This window comes from Ursus americanus, chromosome 10 (assembly GCF_024610735.1).
Source record: "Ursus americanus isolate L20-20 chromosome 10, mUrsAme1.1.p, whole genome shotgun sequence".
NCBI lineage: Eukaryota > Metazoa > Chordata > Mammalia > Carnivora > Ursidae > Ursus > Ursus americanus.
The window spans coordinates 55,287,927-55,307,196 of NC_142136.1; the positions used below are offsets into that span (position 1 = coordinate 55,287,927).

The window sequence follows — 19,270 nt, forward strand, 5'->3', positions numbered from 1 at the left end:
GCAAGTTCTATTTTTCATACCTTGATTTCCACTCTGAGCTCTGTAACAAAGGAGAGGCTGAACTTTTCTGGCTACCTGTTAAGGAAGATTAAATTATTCAAGGTCTATTTGTGACAGTCACTCAGTTAATCATTGTACCTTTGCTATTTTATATAATTTAGTTATTATAATGACCCTGTGAGTATATTATTTTATGCATGAGGAATCAGAAGCTTGGAAAGTTTAAATAACTTACCCAAGATTTGACAGTTAATTAGTGGAGATGGAATTCTAACCATGATTGTGTGACAAACTAACTGTATTAAGTTTTTCCTGGGCTTCAACCTCCCTTGAACTAAAAATCTTCTAAAACCTGTTTATTCATTTAGTTCTTCTCCGACATTTATTTGTACCCTCCAGCCCCCCTGCCAGGAACCATAGAAGGTACAGAGATATAAAGATGACTATCTGAGTCTTCTGTAAGTTCATGGTCCACACACTGTCCTCTACCTGAAACCCAAATGCCTAGACCACTATTGCTCACTGCCTTGCAAAGTTATTAATCACACTTGGAAAAGTCAGAGTGGCTTCTGTGGTCTAACAATCCTGTGGCCTGTGTGTTTGACTACAGTACTGTCAAATCAGAGCCTGGGTGAGTGGGTGGGATCTTCATTGTACCTTTTAACAGCTGCTCTTTGCTGGCATGAAAATGTCCTCATTTCACTGGTGTAGATTTTTTTCCCCTTGAGGTTAACATCTGAGCAGATGGACAGTGTGTGGGTGGTTATCATCACCATCTGCATTTGCCTTGTAGGGATCTTAGGAGTATCACCAGCTGTTGTGAATTTTTGTGAAGCTCTGCATCCTCAAGTGAAAGCATAACAGAAGGACAAAATCCTTTTGCTGTGAAGGGGATATAAGGGCATGGACCTGGGTTGGAGAAGAGGGCAAAGAGAATCCCATATTCATTATAGCTAGAGTTTGCTTTTGTGTATGCCTATGTATTGGTGAGACAAAAGAAATGAATAGAAATTCAGAACATAAAATCTTGGAACTTCTGTTTATGTTTGGCCAGTGGGTACATTTTGTCATATTGGATATTCAAACTCCCATTGAAGTTTCAGAATAGGAAAGTAAACATGATATCCCTAAGGTGCAGCCCCAGAGAGGCACATATATTTATAGATTTCCTGATTTATTGTAAGAATTCATGAGGTATCTGTGTCTGATTAAATATAAAGATAATGCTTTCCCACCAAGCTTCTAGAAAAATGGATGCCTTAGGAAGACGTGATGTTTGCCCTGAGACTTTGCTTAGTCTTGTGACCATCTTTTATATACGTTTTAGGTAGGTTTGAATAGCATGAAACTGAGAAGCAGATCTTTGAGATATAATAATACGTCTTACTTTTTCCCCCCCATAAATTAAGGAAGGTTAAGTGCTACAACCATCTTCTCTTGGCGGCCCATCACTACAGGCTTTCAGGCCTCTCAAAGGCGAAGGACCTGATCAGATAAAGCCTGCCTGCTCTGCTTTGTTTTATTCCAGGCTCACTGTGCTATGAAGGCTTTCGCTGTTGAGAAAGGCTTTACATGGAATTCATCTTCACCTCTTGAGCTTGGGGGTCGGCACTAAAAGACTTTGGTATTTGGGGAGTGGGCTTCGTTCTTTGGAGCACTACTCCATTTGGCAAGAAAATCCTCAGAGTCATTCCCCTTAGAATTGAACCACTGTGTAGGCCTTAGGATTCCATCAATTTCGCAGGGCTCTTGCAGGCCTAATGGAACTGTTTTGAGACTGAATCTGTTCTTATAGGTCTGAGGACTTATAATTGTATTGTGCAAGGAATTGTTTTTGACCTCAGTAGGCGTGTTAATGGAAGATTAATTCATTCTATGAGAAACTCTAACAAGAATTCATTACCATTGTTATTAAATTTACATGTGGTCTATTAAAGAAATATCCAATAGCTACCTACATAATGCAAGAGTATGATTTAATAACCAGAAAGAGAATGTTGATAAATGATCAAAACTTCTTTTAACCCATGCATGTTATTAAGAATATTTAAGGTTATTAGTGTATTTGGCAGACTATATTTCAATTTGCTATGATCTGTTTGTGAAAATTAGTTAATCAATAAGTAGTATTTGTCATTCTCAGCCAAATGGCTCCTACATGTCAAGGACTCTTTCTTAATAATAATGAAAATAGCAACAGTAGCAAAACGATAATAATTACTGTGACTTTGGAGAACTTTCTTTATCAAATGCTGAATTAAGTGTTTTTCCTGTGTCATTTTTCTCAGTAACCCCAAGAGATAGGTACTGTTATAATTTCATGGATGAGGCAGCTGAGGATTAGCGATGCTACGTAACCTGTGCAAGGTCGCAGAGTTAGAAGGTGGGAGGGGTAGAGTTCAAACCCAGGCCACCTGGCTCAGGGTCTTTGCACTAATTATGATTTCATACCGCCTTTTGATATGCCAGTGTTTTGCCTTCGTGTTCCTCCCCCTCTCACCTCTGGCACTTACCACAGCGCTCTGATAGCTGCTCCCACACTCATTCAGTTGAATGGAAAGAAAAGGTAATACATTAAATTTAGCTGTGGATAGCCCATGATCTTCTTACATGACAAACTGTATAAAATGGGCTCACTTACCAATAAAAAAGCTGGATTAGGAACAAGATCCTTATTATTTGTCTTTCCCTCTTAGAAAGAGCTTGTGTTCAGCCTGAGCCGTCATCTTTGGTGGTTTTATCCCTTTCAGCAGTCAGATGAAAGCAGTCAGATGAAAGGTTTCATTCAGTACTTACCCTTCCTGGTGGTGATCCCAGTATTGTTTCAGTCATGATACTCAAGCACATAACCCAGATATTTGATTGGATTTGATGCACTAATCTGCGTAAATTTACTGAATGAAGCCTACCATCCTTTCCTCTCAGAAAAAATGATAAATGAACCTTTCAAAACTACAAATCATCTTACCAGACTGATTAGTCATGTGTTCATTCATTCATTACTCTCTCAAGCTCTCCTTCCTTCTTTTAACAACGAATTTTTGAAAGCTTGACATAACTTCTGCCTTTAAGGAGTTCACATATAGTGAGCGTGACTCGCAGGGACCTGGATATTTATGAGCCTAAATGCGGTTGCTTGAACACAGGCAGGAGGAAATTTCTCAGAAGTGGTAGTTCTGATGCTGAAATTCAGTCCTCAGCAACCTGGCACGCATTTCATATTCTCCGGGGATCCCAGGAAGAAGGAGGTATAAGATGTGTGATACTGGACGGGATGTTCCTTCTCCCTCCTAAACACACGTACATGAGGAGGAGAGGGAGAGGGAGATGAACACAAGCATAGGTAAGCAGTTTGGCCCTTGCTGAATGAAACTAATCTTTTTTTTTTTAGAAATTATTTCTTTCCAAAGTTATAAAACCATCTTAAAAATGCCACTCCTTTCTGTAATCAAAGCCTGAACCATATTGCGGGGCATCTAAAGCAGAATGTTTTGAAATTTTAATTCTGCTGTATTTCACCCTACAGCTATCACAGAAAGAACTCTCACAAGAAGAAAAGAAAGGCCAAGTATTATAGCAGCTTTCTCTTTTGCTTTGTGACACTGAGTCACTGACAGTGCTTCCCAGGGTGCCGCTGAGTCACTGCTGACGCTCTTGTGGGTGACCCAGCCAGGAGCACAGACTAAAACCTCTGTTAAGGACAGATGCTCTCTATTCCAGAGGCAGAACTAGATCTCTGGAGGCTTGCTATGTAAGGGTGACACAGAGCTGCCAGAAAACATAATAATTGCTGTGATTATGATTATGAGTGTCTTTTAATTGCTGCTGCATCATGCCAAGTATCTTGGGAAGGAAAAAGTGGGGTCTTATGAATAAGTGATCACTTAAAATATTTAATAGATGATTATAGTATATAACTTTTGAATACTTTGCTTTACATTACCCTTGAAGCTAAATGCTTCTTGCAAAGTATGGAAAATTCATGCTCCATGGCTGAGCAGTTTAGATGTTTGGTAGCTTGAAATACATGCATATGCCACTGTTTAAAACAAACAAACAAACAAACAAACAAACAAAAAAACAAAAAACTTGTATCAGTAGCAGATAAATTAGGAAGTATTTAATTACAAAGTATGGAGATTTATGATGTTTATTTCAGGAGTGTGTTGGAATATATATTAAAAACTGGTCTTTGATGGAGAAAGAGGCATTTTCTAAGTTATAAAATGTCCCTTTTCCATAGTAAAATGCAAGACTAGTGCAGCACAGGGGTTTTTTATAGTTTTCCTATAAACCATAGTTTAGAAGATCAGAGGACATGATCCACCCAACAGAGAAAAAGTAGAAAACTATTTGCTGAGGGGAAAAGAAGAAGTATTTAAAGAAGCTTCACAGGACAGAAAGGCTGCCATGTGGGTCCCTGACAACAGAACTAACTGCACCCTGTATTTCTTGAACCTCAGGCCATCGCACTCCAGTAGAATTGCATCAGGTTGAGAGGGAATGAAAGAGTATGCCAGCCCTTGCTCTGGTTCTGGCATCAGCATGATGCAGAAGTAATAGTTTAAAAAAAAAAAACAAAAACAACACCTGGAAAGGAGGAATTTTCTCAGCCAATGGACCTGAAATAGTCCACAACCTCCCACAGACTTTGGGGGGCATGCCAGGAACGCAGGAGTTCTTAAAATCAGTGTAGGGAGCTACAAGAGGCCCACAGTCAGAATGAAAAGATTGTATGTCAGAGGTTGGCAAATTGTGGCCGAGGGGACAAATCCTTCCAGTATTCATTTTTGTGGCCCTGAGGTAAGAATGGTGTTTACAATTTCAAAAAAAAAAATAGTGATGAAGAGGAGGAGGGAGAAAGAGAAGGCAAAGAAAAGGGGAAAGAAGAATACCAACCATCACCACTACAAGCACTACAAGAAGAACAAGAAAAAAGAAGAAAAATATACAACAGAGACTGCATGTGGCCTGCAAAGCCTAAAATACTCACTCTCTGGCCCTTAACAGAAAATGTGTGCCAGCCTCTGAACATAGGGACCTCATAATGAAGGCAGAGCTCAGTCACTGCCAACTTCAGCATCTGGAGCCAATAGAATGCCCAGAAGTCCAAGCTGGAGTAGGAACATCCTGGTGGATGTCAGCATGGGCTCCAGAGCAAACCGACCTCACCACCACGGGGACTAGGAGAGCAGGAAGAAAAACTGTGCCTTGGAGGCTAATCCCTTAAATGCATGAGGGTACGGTTCATTCCGAACCCACTCATGGGACTCAGGAGGCAGAAGAGAGATGTAAACTCTATTGAGAAAGGAGAAATGGCTATGATTGGGAATTCACACTTTGAGTCAAGTATCACATGAGGCTGAGTTAACCTGAAAATGGTGGCCTAAGCTTAAGACTTCTTAATTTAGGCATTTTACCTTGTTTTCTGGGATATTAGAGTAGAATCCCAAGGCAAAATAAGAATAGTCATTGGAAGAAAAGATTATTTTTTATTTGTATATGTTTATGCTGTTTACATGTTGACCCCAATTGCATTAAATTTATAAAAGAATCTTATGTTTAAGGAGAGGTTGTGCTGTGTTTAACTCACTTGAAATCTCAGTGGCTTGTCACAACAAAAGTTTATTTCTCACTCATTACTTGCTGCTGGTTGGTGGGCAGAGGACTCTGCTGCACATGGCTTTTCAGAGACCAAGGCTAATGGAGGCCATGCCATCTTATCACTGTGCTGAATGTAGCCTCTAAGGTCACTACAGAGGGCAAGCAGAGGATGAAGGGGGAATATCGGCTCTAATTGTCTTAACCTGGAAGTAAATAGATCATTTCTATTCATAGCCCGTGGGAAAGAATGAGTAATATATCCATTTAACTCAAGGCTTGGAAATGTGGCAGAGGGAAAGGAATAGTTGATTCCACTCTTTTCAAAAATTATCATAGAGTTTAAAAAGTGTACATGCTTTAGAAAGTGTGCTAAGGTGTTTAGAGAGACAAGGGCTGAGAATTTTAAAACAAGGTTTTAAGGCAAAATAATGAACAATGCAAAATAATAAGCATAAATAATAAAAAGTTAAGACAAAATAATGAAAAATGAAAAAAAGTAAGCTTAAGGAAAGCATAATTTGATTTCCCAAGATTCGTTTTTTTTTTTTAGAGTCAAAATACATGTGTATATATTTTTATCTTTTTTTAAAATTCCAGTTAATATAGTGCTAAATATTAGTTTCAGGTATACTATACAGTGATTGAAAAATTCCATACATCACGCAGTGCTCATCTCAACAAGTGCACTCCTTAATCCCCATCACCTATTTGACCCATCCCCCCCACCCCTCTCCTCTGGTAACCATTAGTTGATTTTCTATAGTTAAGAGTCTTATTTAGTGGTTTGTCTGTCTGTCTCTCTCTCCCTCCCTCCCTCCCTCCCTCCCTCCCTCCCTCCCTCCTTCCCTCCCTCCCTCTCTCTCTCTCTCTCTCCCCCTTCCTCCCTCCCTCCCCTTTTCTCATTTGTTTTATTTCTTAAATTCCACATATAAGTGAAATCATATGGTATTTGTCTTTCTTTGACTTATTTTGCTTAGTATGTTATTCTAGCTGCATCCATGTCTTGGCAAATGGTAGGATTTCATTCTTTTTTTTGTGACTGAATAATATTCCATGTCATTCATACACACACACATACACACACACACACATACACATAAACACATACACACACGAATACCACATCTACTTTAACCCATTTATCAATCAATGGACACTTGGGCTGCTTCCATAATTTAACTATTATAAATGTTGCTATAAACATAGGGATGCACATGTATCCCTTTGAATTAGTATTTTTGTATTCTTTGGGTAAATACTCAGTAGTGCTATTGCTGGATTTTAGGGTAGTTCTATTTTTGACTTTCTGAGGAATCTTCATACTGATTTGAGAGTGGCTTCACCATTTTACTTTCCCACCAACAGTTCAAGAGGGTTCCTCTTTTTCTATATCCTTATCAGCACCTCTTGTTTCTTGTGTTATTGATTTTGGCCATTCTGACAGGTGTGAGGTGATACTTCATTATGGTTTTGATTTACATTTCCCTGATTATGAGTGGTTATGAGCACCTTTTTATGTATCTGTTGGCCATCTGGATATCATCTTCGGAGAAATATCTGTTCATGTCTTCTGCCCATTTTTTAATTGGATTATTTGTTTTGGGGTTATTGAGTTTTATAAGTTCTTTATATATTTCAGACACTAACCCTTTATTGGCTTTGTCATTTTGCAAATATCTTTTCCCATTCAGTGGGTTGTCATTTAGTTTGTTGGTTGTTTCTGGTTGTTTCCTTTGCTGTGCAGAACCTTTTTATTTTGATGTAGTCCCAATACTTTATTTTTGCTTTATGTTTGCTCTTCGTTTTCTATATAGGCCTCAGAAGACCTATATAGAAAAATTGTAACAGCCAATGTCAGAGAAATTACTACTTATTTTTCCTGCTATCATTTTTATGATTTCAGGTCTCACATTTAGGTCTTTAATCCATTTTGAGTTTATTTTTGTGTATAAGAAAGTGGTCCAGTTTTATTCTTTTGTATGTAGCTGTCCAGTTTTCCCAACACCATTTGTTGAAGAGACTTTCTTTTTCCCATTGCATGTTCTTGCCTCCTTTGTTGAAGATTGGCCATATAATTGTGACCATATAATTGTCTATGCCTCCATGTTCATAATGGCATTATTTACATAGCCAAGACATGGAAACAGCCTGAGTCCATCAATTAATGAATGGATAAAAATGTGATGCCATAAGTATATAGCATTATGATAAGTGAAATAAGTCAGAGAAATACTGTATGATCTCGTTTATATGTGGAATCTAAAAACAGAAACCCCAAAACAAAACAAAACACAAACTCATAGAAAAAGAGATCAGACATGTGCTTACCAGAGATGAAGGGTGAGGGAGGGGCAATTTGAGGAAGGTGACCAAAAGATACAGATTTCCAGTTGTGAGATAAGTACTAGGGAATATAATATACAATATGATAGCTATAGTTAACACTGCTATATGATTTTTAGGAAAGTTGTTAAGAGAGTAGATTCTAAGAGTTATCACAAGGAGAAATTTTTTTTCTTTACATTGTATCTACATGAGATTATAGGTGTTAGCTGAACCTGTGGCAATAATGATTTCATAACATGTACAAACCTAATCATCATTAAACTTATAAAGTGATGTAAATTATTTCTCAATAAAACTAGAAAAAAATGTTAAAGGTTAAAAAAGGGCTATATACTATATCCTTCAGTTATATGGCACTCTTAAAAAAGGCTAAACTAGGGATTGAGAACATATCAGTCATCTTCAGAGATTGGGGCAGGATGAAAGAACTTGGGGAATAATCAAACTGTTCCGTATCATGATTATATTATGGCTACTGAATTCTGTGTGGTTGAGTTACAAACCATAGAACTATACACCAGAAAGTGGAATTTTATTGTGTATAAATTTTGAAAATTTTAAACACTAAAAAATAATATAAAAAGTATTTTCTATGAAGTAGGAAAAAATGGCACTGGGTATCATTCCCTCCTGAAAAATGAATGAAGGAAAGCTAATTGTAAAAGTTTAAGGTGAAATTTCAGAAGTTTTTCAAACAAAATCTCAGGGAATTCACTGCTCCCAGATCTACCCTCCAAAGAATTTGACTTCTTTAGGCTGAAGGATAATGAGCCTGGGTGAAAGTGCAAAACTGGAGGAAGAACTGAAGAGCACTGGAAAGAGTAAATATGTAGGAAAATATAAAAGAATAATGGCTATTTAAAGCAAAAATAACAGCAATGTATCATGGAGCTTATAACATGTTAAAATGGAAGTCATAGCACAAAGTGTTGAAGGACGACATGGAATTAAACTCTTTAAGGTATTTGGAATGTTTGGGAAGAAGTAAAGGAACTTGTAGTAGACTAAAGCAATGGATTTTTAATCACAACAGAAAAAGACAAAAGATCTAATGGGAAAGTTAAGTGATAAAATGGCATAAAATTTCATGATTATCCACGTAGACAATAAACATCTGAAATGGTTCTCAGTATCCTCATTCCTCAGGGAAATAATCAAATCCAAAAAGAGATATTAGTATACACTTATGTGTTAGAACCCACCTATAGTTATGAAATAAACCACCCCAAAACTTAGTGACCTGAACAATAACAATATTTTTCCCAATTCTTCATCTGGACTAGACTCCATTGGGCAATTCTGCTCCATGTTGCTTTTACTGGAATTGGAATTTCCAATGTGGCTTCTTCACTCACAGGTCTGGCACTTCAGTGGAGATGGCTGGAATAGCTAGGACCCAGCTAAGCAGTCCATGCTAATGTTTCTACCCCTCTTCTACCTCTCCATGTAGTCTCTCTAGCAGCATAGCCAGACATCTTTATATGGTGGATCAGGTCTCCCAGAGTGAGTGTCTCAAAAGAACAAGCCTCAGTGTGCAAGTGTTTATCAAACTTTAGTCTGTGTTATACTTGCTAATATCCCATTGGCTGAAGTGAATCACATGGCCAAGACCAAAGTCGGTGTGGAAGGAGACTGCATAAGGGCATGAATATTTCTAATAGTAGACTATCGCATGGCAAGAATGACTAAAAAAATTGACCTGCCAAATGTTGGTAAGGATGTGGAGCAGCTAAAACTTCCATAAATTGCTAGGAGTGTAAATAGGTACAACTATTTCAGAAAATTTTGGTGGTATCCGTTAAAACGTACCTGCTATGAGCTGGCATTTGTTCTAAGAGAATTGAGTAATTATATCCACAAAAGACTCAGATGACATTGTTGTTAGCTTTATTCATGGAAGTCAAAAATTAGAAACAAATGTCCATCAACTGGAGAATGGTTAATACGTTATAGAATAGTAATAAAATGGAATAATACACAACAATGAAAAGAACAAAACCTTGCTACACATACCAGCCTGGATGAATCTCACAGACATTATGTTATACAAAACAAAACAGAAATGGATACATATTGTGTGATTCACTTTAAAGCATGACCATCTGTCCCAGATTTAGCACTAAAAACTCCACATCTGGGACATTCCTCAGTTCCAGGCAAACTAGGATGGCTAGTCATGCTACATTTGTATAAAGTTTAAGGACAAGCATAATTAATCCATGCTTATAGAAGTCAGGATAGAGGTCACTTCTGGGTTGCATATTAAATGGAAAAAGGCAAGAAGGAACTTCTTACAGAGTGACAACTTTCTATATCCTCAGTTAGATGGTGGTTACATGGGCATAAATACATGTAACATTTCATTAACTGCAAATTTAAGATGAGTATAGTTTAGGCACATTACTATTTGAATGTATACCTCAAAAAAAAATTTAAAAACCCAATCATTTCTACCACTCACTGGCTCTGTGATCTTCGTAATTTCTTAAAATTTTGTTTGAGCTTACCTTTCTCACACGTGAAGTGAAGATAAAAGGATCTGCTGTGATGGTTGTGATGTTAAATCAAATGATATTTATAAAGTGCCTGGCAGATAGTAGGCATTCAAATAATACCGGTCACATCTCTGCACATCTGAGCCTTTCCCAAGGGAAGACTTTCTGTTTTCAGAATTTAACTTCAGATAACTTTCCACGCTTGAGTCATGCATTACCTTGTGACAAGTTATTTTCTTGAACAACTTTTCCTCTCGGCGATCACCACCTGTGATGAAAACACAGAACAGGAAGCTACATCCCAGCAGCTAAGAATAATAGCAAGCAATCTTCTGAACTATTTGGCTTGAGGAAAGGATGAAAAGTTATTGAGTCATGAGAATGGTTCACCACATCACGATGTATCCCCCACTGTTTTCTCAGGAGTCCTGTGAGATATTCCCAGGAAACTTGCTGAATGATAGGCAATTGATGTGAGCTCTTGCGACCGTTCTCTTGCTGAAAGTAACGCAGTGGTCTCGTTTGGGCAATGTGAAATTACAAAATGTCTTATTTTCTTCTCATATGTCGCTAATGGCTTCAGCATAGCTCTCAGAAAGAATGCCTGCCTGAAAGGAACTCTTGCAATTCTAAGTGTTGAGTACCACATCCTTTATTTATTTATATATATTTATATTTTATATTTATTTATATATTTTATGTATTATATATATTTATATTTTATATATTTATATAAATATATTTGATTTATATATTTTATATATATTTATATAAATATGTTTATATATATTATATATATAAAGGTGCAAGTGTTTATCAAACTTTACATATATACATGTATATGTACATTTTAATCAACAAACAGCACACTTGTAAATACAGTGCGTCACAGCTTCATGCTTGCAGTTCGTGAAATTTGCGATCTCGCTTCATTCACTTGCTTTTATGCCTTCATGGAAAGAAATGTTCAGGTTCCTCTTCAGCTGAATTCCTAAGCTTCCGGAAGGTCTACAGACCTGACTAGGAACTCTTGTGACTTTTGGATGCAGCTTGGCAGGGAGACAGGATGCAGCATGTCCCTGCCATCCAGTTCAGTACCGTATTCTCTTTGAGTCTTCATCTGTCTCTTTATGTAATTTCTGGGGAAAGTTCACATTAGAAGCAAATATATAAAAACATGTTCTTTACCTATAGAGCTCTTCTGAATAAAATTTTGTGGAAATTAGAATTATTCAGGAGAGATTTGTAGTTAAGGAATATGTCCCCATATGTTGTCTACAATGAGGACAGTTCTAGTTCCCATGAAATAATGTGGACTTAGAATTCAAAACTTGGGTTTGACTTTACCTCCACTCGGTAAAACTGTGCAAGCATGGACAAGTTACCTAAATTCTCTGCATCTGAAAATGTGGACTATTAATACCTGCCCCTCAAGATTGCTGTGAAGTATTTATAAAGTCATGCAGTGAAAGAAGCACAGTTCAACTAGTTTTCTTAGTAAATGCTTCATTAATGGCAGATTTATGCTGTTCATTCTCACTCCAATGGTTCCTCAAAGCACAAGAGGTCCGCCCTGAGAGCAGATAGTAAGGACAGGGGTTGGAGCGATAATACCCTTAAGCTCACCCACACAAACCAGTCTAGAGGCATGCACGTCTTCAGCTCATGCTAAGGTTTCCACCTCCCTTCCGTGTTTTGGCCTTGATCCCAAAGGATCCCCCTGGGAAGGGTTCTTCACAACAAATGCATGATAAGCCCTTCAATGTTAAGCAATAAGCAGTTTTTGAATAAAAAATGTTATGTTAAATAACAACCATTAATTGCCTCAAGGAATTAGCTGATCCTTGCTTGTTTCTGAGAAAATCAGTAGTTTCTTGCCAGGTTTCTGAAATGAGGCAACTGAGCTTTTCCAGAGCGTTGAAGATTTTAAGGGCTGTGTTTCTTTTTCTTTTCCTTTTTCATTCTTCTGCCTTTGTATCCCTGTGTCTCAAAAAGAAATTCTGCAGATTAGAGATATCAGCCTAGAGCAAGAATGGCTTGTACATTATGTTGAAATACGTTTCTCATTTATTTTATACAAAGATTTAGCTACAGGTTTTTTAATAGTTTTGAATTCCATTTGTAGCACTTAATCTACTGATTTGATGCTGGAAGTGATATAAAAATTTAACTTTCTTGAAGCTTGTTGCTTGAACTGAAAGCATCGTGGAGCATTTGTAGACTCTGTCAACCCGCTTTTTTAGAATCGCCACTAGTAGAATGATTTCAGTGTCAGCATATTTGCTTAGCTCTCTCCCTGGGGTGGGGTTGGGGGGCGGTGGAGGGGGTTGTGAGCCAAGTGGGTAGCTGAGAACACAGAAGTGGATTTTGTGGTGTGATTTCAGGGAGTCAGAATCACTAAGGCATCCCCTCCATGTCCTCCATGATGCCTGACATTCTATAATTAAAACCCAACTCCTTCACTTAAGGCCTTGTTTCTTGATGAATAAATAAATCCCCCCACCCCCACCCATGGGCACCGCGGTTCTATCCCGGATCCCTGGCAAGAACGCACTCTGTCTCAGGTGATACTGAGTGTCATGGAGAGCATTCCAGCAAACAGCTGCCTATACTACTTGGAACCCACAGTCAGCACTTTTCTGGAAGAAGGAATAATCTGCATTCTCCCAGCCTGGCTCCTGAGCATCTTAGTTTTTTGGTTGGTTGGTTGGTTGGTTGGTTTTTGTTGTCTACACAGACTCACTTTATTTTTTTCCTTTTTTTTCTTTTTTTTTAATTTAAATTCAATTAATTAACATATAGTATATTATTAGTTTCAGAGGTAGAGTTCAGTGATTCATCAGTTGTATATAACACCCAGTGCTCATTGTGTCATGTGCCCTCCTTAATGCCCATCACCCAGTTACCCCAAGCCTCCACCGCTCTCCCCTCCAGCAACCCTCAGTTTGTTTCCTATGGTTAAGAGTCTCCTATGGTTTGTCTCCCTCTTTGATAACGTCTTGTTTTATTTTGCCTTCCTTTCCTCCATGTGCCTCTGTTTTGTTTCTCCAATTCCACATATGAGTGAAATCATATGATAGTTGTCTTTCTCTGATTGACTTATTTCGCTTAGCATAATGCCCTCTAGTTCCATCTACATCATTGAAAATGGCAAGATTTCATTTTTTGATGGTTGAGTAGTATTCCAGTGTGTGTGTGTGTGTGTGTGTGTGTGTGTGTGTGTGTACACACCACATCTTCTTTATCCATTCATCTGTCGAGGGACATCTGGGCTCTTTCCATAGTTTGGCTATTGTGGACATTGCTGCTATAAACATTGGGGTGCCCCTTCAGATCACTGTATTTGTACACAGTACAATATACCTAGTCATGCAATTGCTGGGTCTTAGGATAGCTCTGTTTTTAACTTTTAAGGAATCTCCATACTGTTTTCCAGAGTGGCTGTGCCGGCTTGCATTCCTGCCAGCAGTGTAAAAGGGTTCATTCTAAGCAGGAATTCCAAACACGATCCAGTAGCACTCTCTCTAGGCCTGGAAGGAGTTGTCTTGTTATACACTGACCGTGTTCTTCCCTCTTGTGACGTGGTTAGGAGCACGAACCCATCTACAACTGCTATCCAAGCCTTTGTCCCAGGACTGGCCCTGTCTTCAGTTACTGTTTTCCCCTCTATTAGAAACCTACTTTCATGAAAAAGGGGTCTTGCCGGCATCGCACATACAGTGGACTCTGCACAGTCCAAGTGTAAGCAAAACCTTTGACTCTCCGGAGTCAGACTCTCATTACTCTTATGTGTTGGCAAGGAAGCAAACTAGTCCATGGTCCTGCCTGTTTTCTTGAGTGGTCACTCCACTGCTCTGAGGTTTTAATAACCTGTGGTAGTTTCCCTGGAGTTGTCCACCGAATTCCTGTTTCTTCTTGTTTCGCCCTTTCTCCCGTACAGCAGATTTTCCTCTGATCAGTACCACTCACTGTTCTCCAGCAAACTGTGACATTAGAGGTGCGATGACCACCTTTAATGTAAATGAGGATCTGAAGGCAGATTTGCCATTATCTGATTGTTACGTTATTATGACTAGGGGCTGGCCTAGCCCAGTGCAAGAGTTCCGGGGGCTGCAGTGGGAGTAGGAACCTGAGGCAAAGGCTGAAGAATGAACATATTAAATAGACAAAAAACCCCAAAAACAGTGGGCTTCTAGAAGTGGGATCCTGAGGGTCTAGAGAAGTGCTGGCCAGTAGAGCTTTCTAAGATGATGTAAATGTTCTATAACGTTCTGTGTTGTCCACTACAGTCGTCACCAGCCACATGTGGTGACTGAGCCCTTGTGATGTGACTAGTATAACTGAAGAACTGCATTTTTAATTTGTTTAACTAACGTTAATTTAAGTAGCCACGTGTCGTAGTGGTACATATTGTAAAGCTTATGTCTAGAGGAAGATAGAACAACTTCCAAAGAGGTCAGAGGGAGGACTGAAGCCAGATACAGATTCTGGAGTGGGGAGCCAGGAGCAGATTATACGCAAAGACAAATGGGGCAGGGGTAAAGAGAAAAAGGGCATGGGAAGAGATCATTACAAGTATTTTTCTACAAAACTGGCCTTTACTTTTGTGTTCCAATATTTCCTCCTCAAGAGATCAGTCCGCTTTCTCTGAAAAATCATCTAAAACTCGCATTACATGATGATCAACATTATAGCTTTCACTCTTGCAAATCAACAATTTAGCTTTGATTTCAATTACTGTTGTTTGTTCATAGTTTAGAAGTGTTTCTCTTTGATATTGAATGTTTCCAAAAGAATCTATAGGGATTTATTATTGAAAAATGCATCTTACCCTTGTTTAGGGATTGTAGGGCACTCATTTTAGACAGATCACCTAGGAAGAGATCTGATAAAATGAGTTCAGAGGTAGGATCAGGTATGATCTCAAACAAAGGCAGGCCTGGAAGTCACAGCAGGTTATGTTTCCAGGATATAGAAGCTTCTAGGAGAGTAGCAGCTGTTATCACGCTGTACATTTACATAAAACAGAATCTACTCTAAGATTAATAAGCAGAAAAGGAATTTATTATTTGTTCATTTAACAAATATTTCACATGCCCAGCACTGTTCTCGGGGCTGGGGAGAGAGGAAATATAAAACAGATGTATCCCCTGCCCATAGGGAGGGAGATAACAGGTAATTAACAAATAGCAAATCTATAATGAATATATAAATAAAATGTCAGGTATTGATACATTTAATAAGAACAAAGAAGGATTTTTAAAAATAGGCTGTATAGTATTTTATTTGGGTGTTCAGAGAAAGCATCGTAAGACAATATTTGATCACAGACTAGAGGAAAGTGAGAGCAGTAGCCATGTGCACATTGGAGGAAGACCCTTTGAGACCAAAGAAGCAGTAAGTGCGTGCAAAGTCCCTGAGATGAGAGCACACATGTCATATTCAAGGAATAGTGTGGAGACCAGTTAGAAGCCTATTATAGTGGCTCACTGCTGAGAGGACAGCAAGGGTAAGGGCCAGGGCAGTAGGGGTGAGGAGTGGGGCAGACTGAAAGAGGCTATGGTGATGCTTGGATTTAGGGAAAGAGAAAGATGAGTTAAGGCTCTGTATTCATGATTAATATACAGAAGGACTAGGGGTTGGAATAGATAAATCACAGCGTGGAAGAGAAGCACAAATTTAAGGAATATCAAGATAAATAGACTAATAAATTAGGGGTTTTTTTTTGCACAACTTGAGTTTGTGCTAGTGGAAATATTTGGGTAGAGGTATTCAGTACATAGGGAAAAGGTGTGCCTGAAATCAAGGAGGGAAGTGGTGCTGAAGATACCGATGTGAGAGTGCTGGTAGCTGCTACCATGGGTATGGACAGGTTGACTTAAGGAAGATGTGTAGTGGGATTAAGAAAAGACAGCAAGGACAGAAATCTAGAGCACACAGCACTTTGAGAGGGTCAGGCAGAGAACAGTTTTGTGACTGGGTGGGGAAGTGACCCAGTTTATGTAGATCTTCTTTGCTCCCAATTATTCGTTTTCTCCTCACCCTTATCATGCCCCCCACCAAGCACAGTGGATAAAGTATGCTCCTTTGCTTAAGCCAATGGTTGTTAGCAAGCATAACAAATACCACATCTGAGCAAAAGCTTTAATTAATGTGCATGGAATGCCTGTTTCTTTTGTTTCTGTCCCCCACTATGAGAACAACACAGACCAGATGGTAGCTAATCATCATGTGTCCTACCCTGCAACCCTTATGTATTGTGAACAAGAGATAAATATGCTTTATAAGCCATTGATTTTGGCAGTTGGTTGTTGGTGCAGCCAAAGCTGACCGATACGGTGAAATTGAGTTCTTGTGGGGAGAGAGATGGTAAGATGGCATGAAAAAAAGGTGTCACACAACAGATATCACAGACCATGGGAATTGGAAGAAGGTATTGAATATGGTATGCTCTAAATACATGAATACTATAAGATGCTTGACATGTATCCAAGATCAGGACTTAACCTTGGTCAGATAATGAAGTTTATTTCAGACACACGCCCTCTTGGTTATCCAATCCCTCCCTGTTATTTTCCTGTCCTCCTGTCTCCTGATAGCCCTCAGAAAGAGCATGTTTTTCTTTACTCAGCTGTCCTTTGTATTAGGGTCTCCTGGGGGTCCAACAGACTTTGAGCCTAAAGGATGTTCAGATTCTGTGAAAGACAGTGGTTGGATACCGGTGCCCACCCAGAAGGATGTTCTTCTCTTGGTAGAACCCCTTATTACTTGTCATTCCTTACTCTTTTGGGCTAATGGGGTCTTTTTTCTTCATATCTAAGATAGTACAAAATCTGAAGGGTCAGCTAAGCTGCATACATTTTGTCTAACCACTTCTAAGAAATGAGTGCTCAAATTCTTTAAGCGGGGCATGCTGACATGAAGGTCAGTGCCTTGGACAGTGATTGTAAACTTAAGCTTTGGAGTTGTATTTGGGCTCAGCAAATTCCTCGATTTGTGAATGTGGATGTGTTTTTTGACTCTCTGTACTTTAATTTTTTTTAAGGGTGAAAAAGAATAGATTTTGCATAGTGTTTGATAGTAGTCAAAGCAGAAATTGCTTCCAAAACATTTAGCACAGTGATTTGTAGTAAGCTCTCAATAAATATTAGCTGTTATTATATTGATGATGCTCTTATTATTACTGCCCTGTTTCTTAAATTTACTTCTTCATATATGTAGTAGAAGTCCTGACTTATCTCTAAACTGGGATTTAACTGTGTTTGGATAGGAACTAGCAGGGCTGCTGCCAGGGGTTAATTTGAATGAGGATTTTTAGGTGAAAGGAGAATGAGAATATTGCTGTAATGACAAATGCGTAAAGGAAGATATCTTGGCATCTTCCTCCTCAGAGTGGCTCCTCATCATGGCCCAGCATGGCCAAGCCCAAATGACTCAATTCCAAGAATGGAGGACTGATATCTATAGAGAGGTAGCTATACTCTAAATCAGTGTAGCTTCTCATGAGGCATTGTTCTTACAGGGGATTCTTCTGGATGTGAGAGTGCAGCAACAGTGTTCACTCAAGAATCTGCCCCCATAAGTAGGAGAGTCTTTCTCCACCCTTCTATCTGGAACAGCAGCTCCAACCTAGAGAACATTCTGCTAGTGACTCCACACTGACACCTCAAGGCACGCGGGCAGCTTGTAAGGACAGCATCCTGGGCAGGAATGCCACCCTCTTCGGTGTGACTGGCTGCAAAGGTAAGTCTTGCTTCACGTGGTTTCTCAGGCAATGAACACCGGTGATGAGAAGAATCAAGGAGAGGAGTATGAAAAGACTACTTGATAATTCCCGCAAGACTCCTCGGAGATAAATATGGGTAAGTCTCACGAATTAACCACATTTTACTTCCTATCTGCTATAGCCTAAGACCATTTAGAACCCAGGCTTGGAGCCATGTAGTTGAAAAGAGGGCTGATCTTAAAAACACAACTGTATTCCCTCTTGGTAGATTGGTTGAGTTCCCAATATCTCAAAATTTCCTTCACCTCTTTCAGTGTCTGTATGAAATGCCGTGTAATGGTTACATCTCTTTATTTCTGGGGTTAAAAATATGTGTTTCCTAGTGGAAAAACTAATAACTGTTACTAGAAGTAATTTTGAGTATGTGACAATGATAAAAGATTTTCAAAAGGTGGCAAGTGCGAAGAATATGAATATAAATATTTGGTTTATGAAGTAGGTTGGAGAGCGGCTGATAGTGGGCATGGGAAGATGGGAAAGTCACAGGACAAAAGTTGAAAACAAATTCCGTGAACTTCACAGCTCTGTTCAGACCCTGCATTAACTCTCAGTTTAATGAAGTAGGAATATTCATTATAGTGTGTGATCACTAGAGGCTTTTTCATTCAAATGTTAAGCATGTGTAAGGATTGTATGTGTGTGTGTTAAATAATACAACTAGTTGCTGTAACAGGTAAACCTTAAAGTTAAAATTGTTCAGTATAAAGAGTGGAAGGTAGGGATGCTGGGCTGGATTATGGATTGGCTTGTGACTTGGAAGGTCACTCTTTGTGGTGGAAACGGAGATGAACCATCCAGATCCCCCTTCAAAGAAGGGTGTAGTGCTCCAGCTGTTGGATGTGCTTTCAGATGTTACCGTCTTTAGGGACAGCCTCAGCTGGAGAGAGCTGCCTGACCAGGGTCACTTTCTAGAGTAGCCCACATCCAGAAGATGACTGAAGTAGATACACTAGTCATTTCAGCTCAACCCGAACTGACTTTCTTGGGCTGTTTTAACTCCTGAGATCCCACAGGGTCAGTCACGGCTGCATCAGGCTTG

At 39.0% G+C, this 19,270-nt stretch overlaps 1 long non-coding RNA gene across 2 annotated transcripts in view; it reads left to right on the forward strand.

The window, feature by feature from the left end:
• LOC123791837 (uncharacterized) overlaps window positions 1–19,270 on the forward strand; it is a 414,294-nt gene that overhangs the window by 385,962 nt on the left and 9,062 nt on the right. For both annotated transcript variants that reach the window (XR_015725950.1, XR_015725949.1), the window contains 2 exons: window positions 17,968–18,131; window positions 18,217–18,307. This is a non-coding gene — a long non-coding RNA (uncharacterized LOC123791837). The remainder of the gene's footprint in view (window positions 1–17,967; window positions 18,132–18,216; window positions 18,308–19,270) is intronic.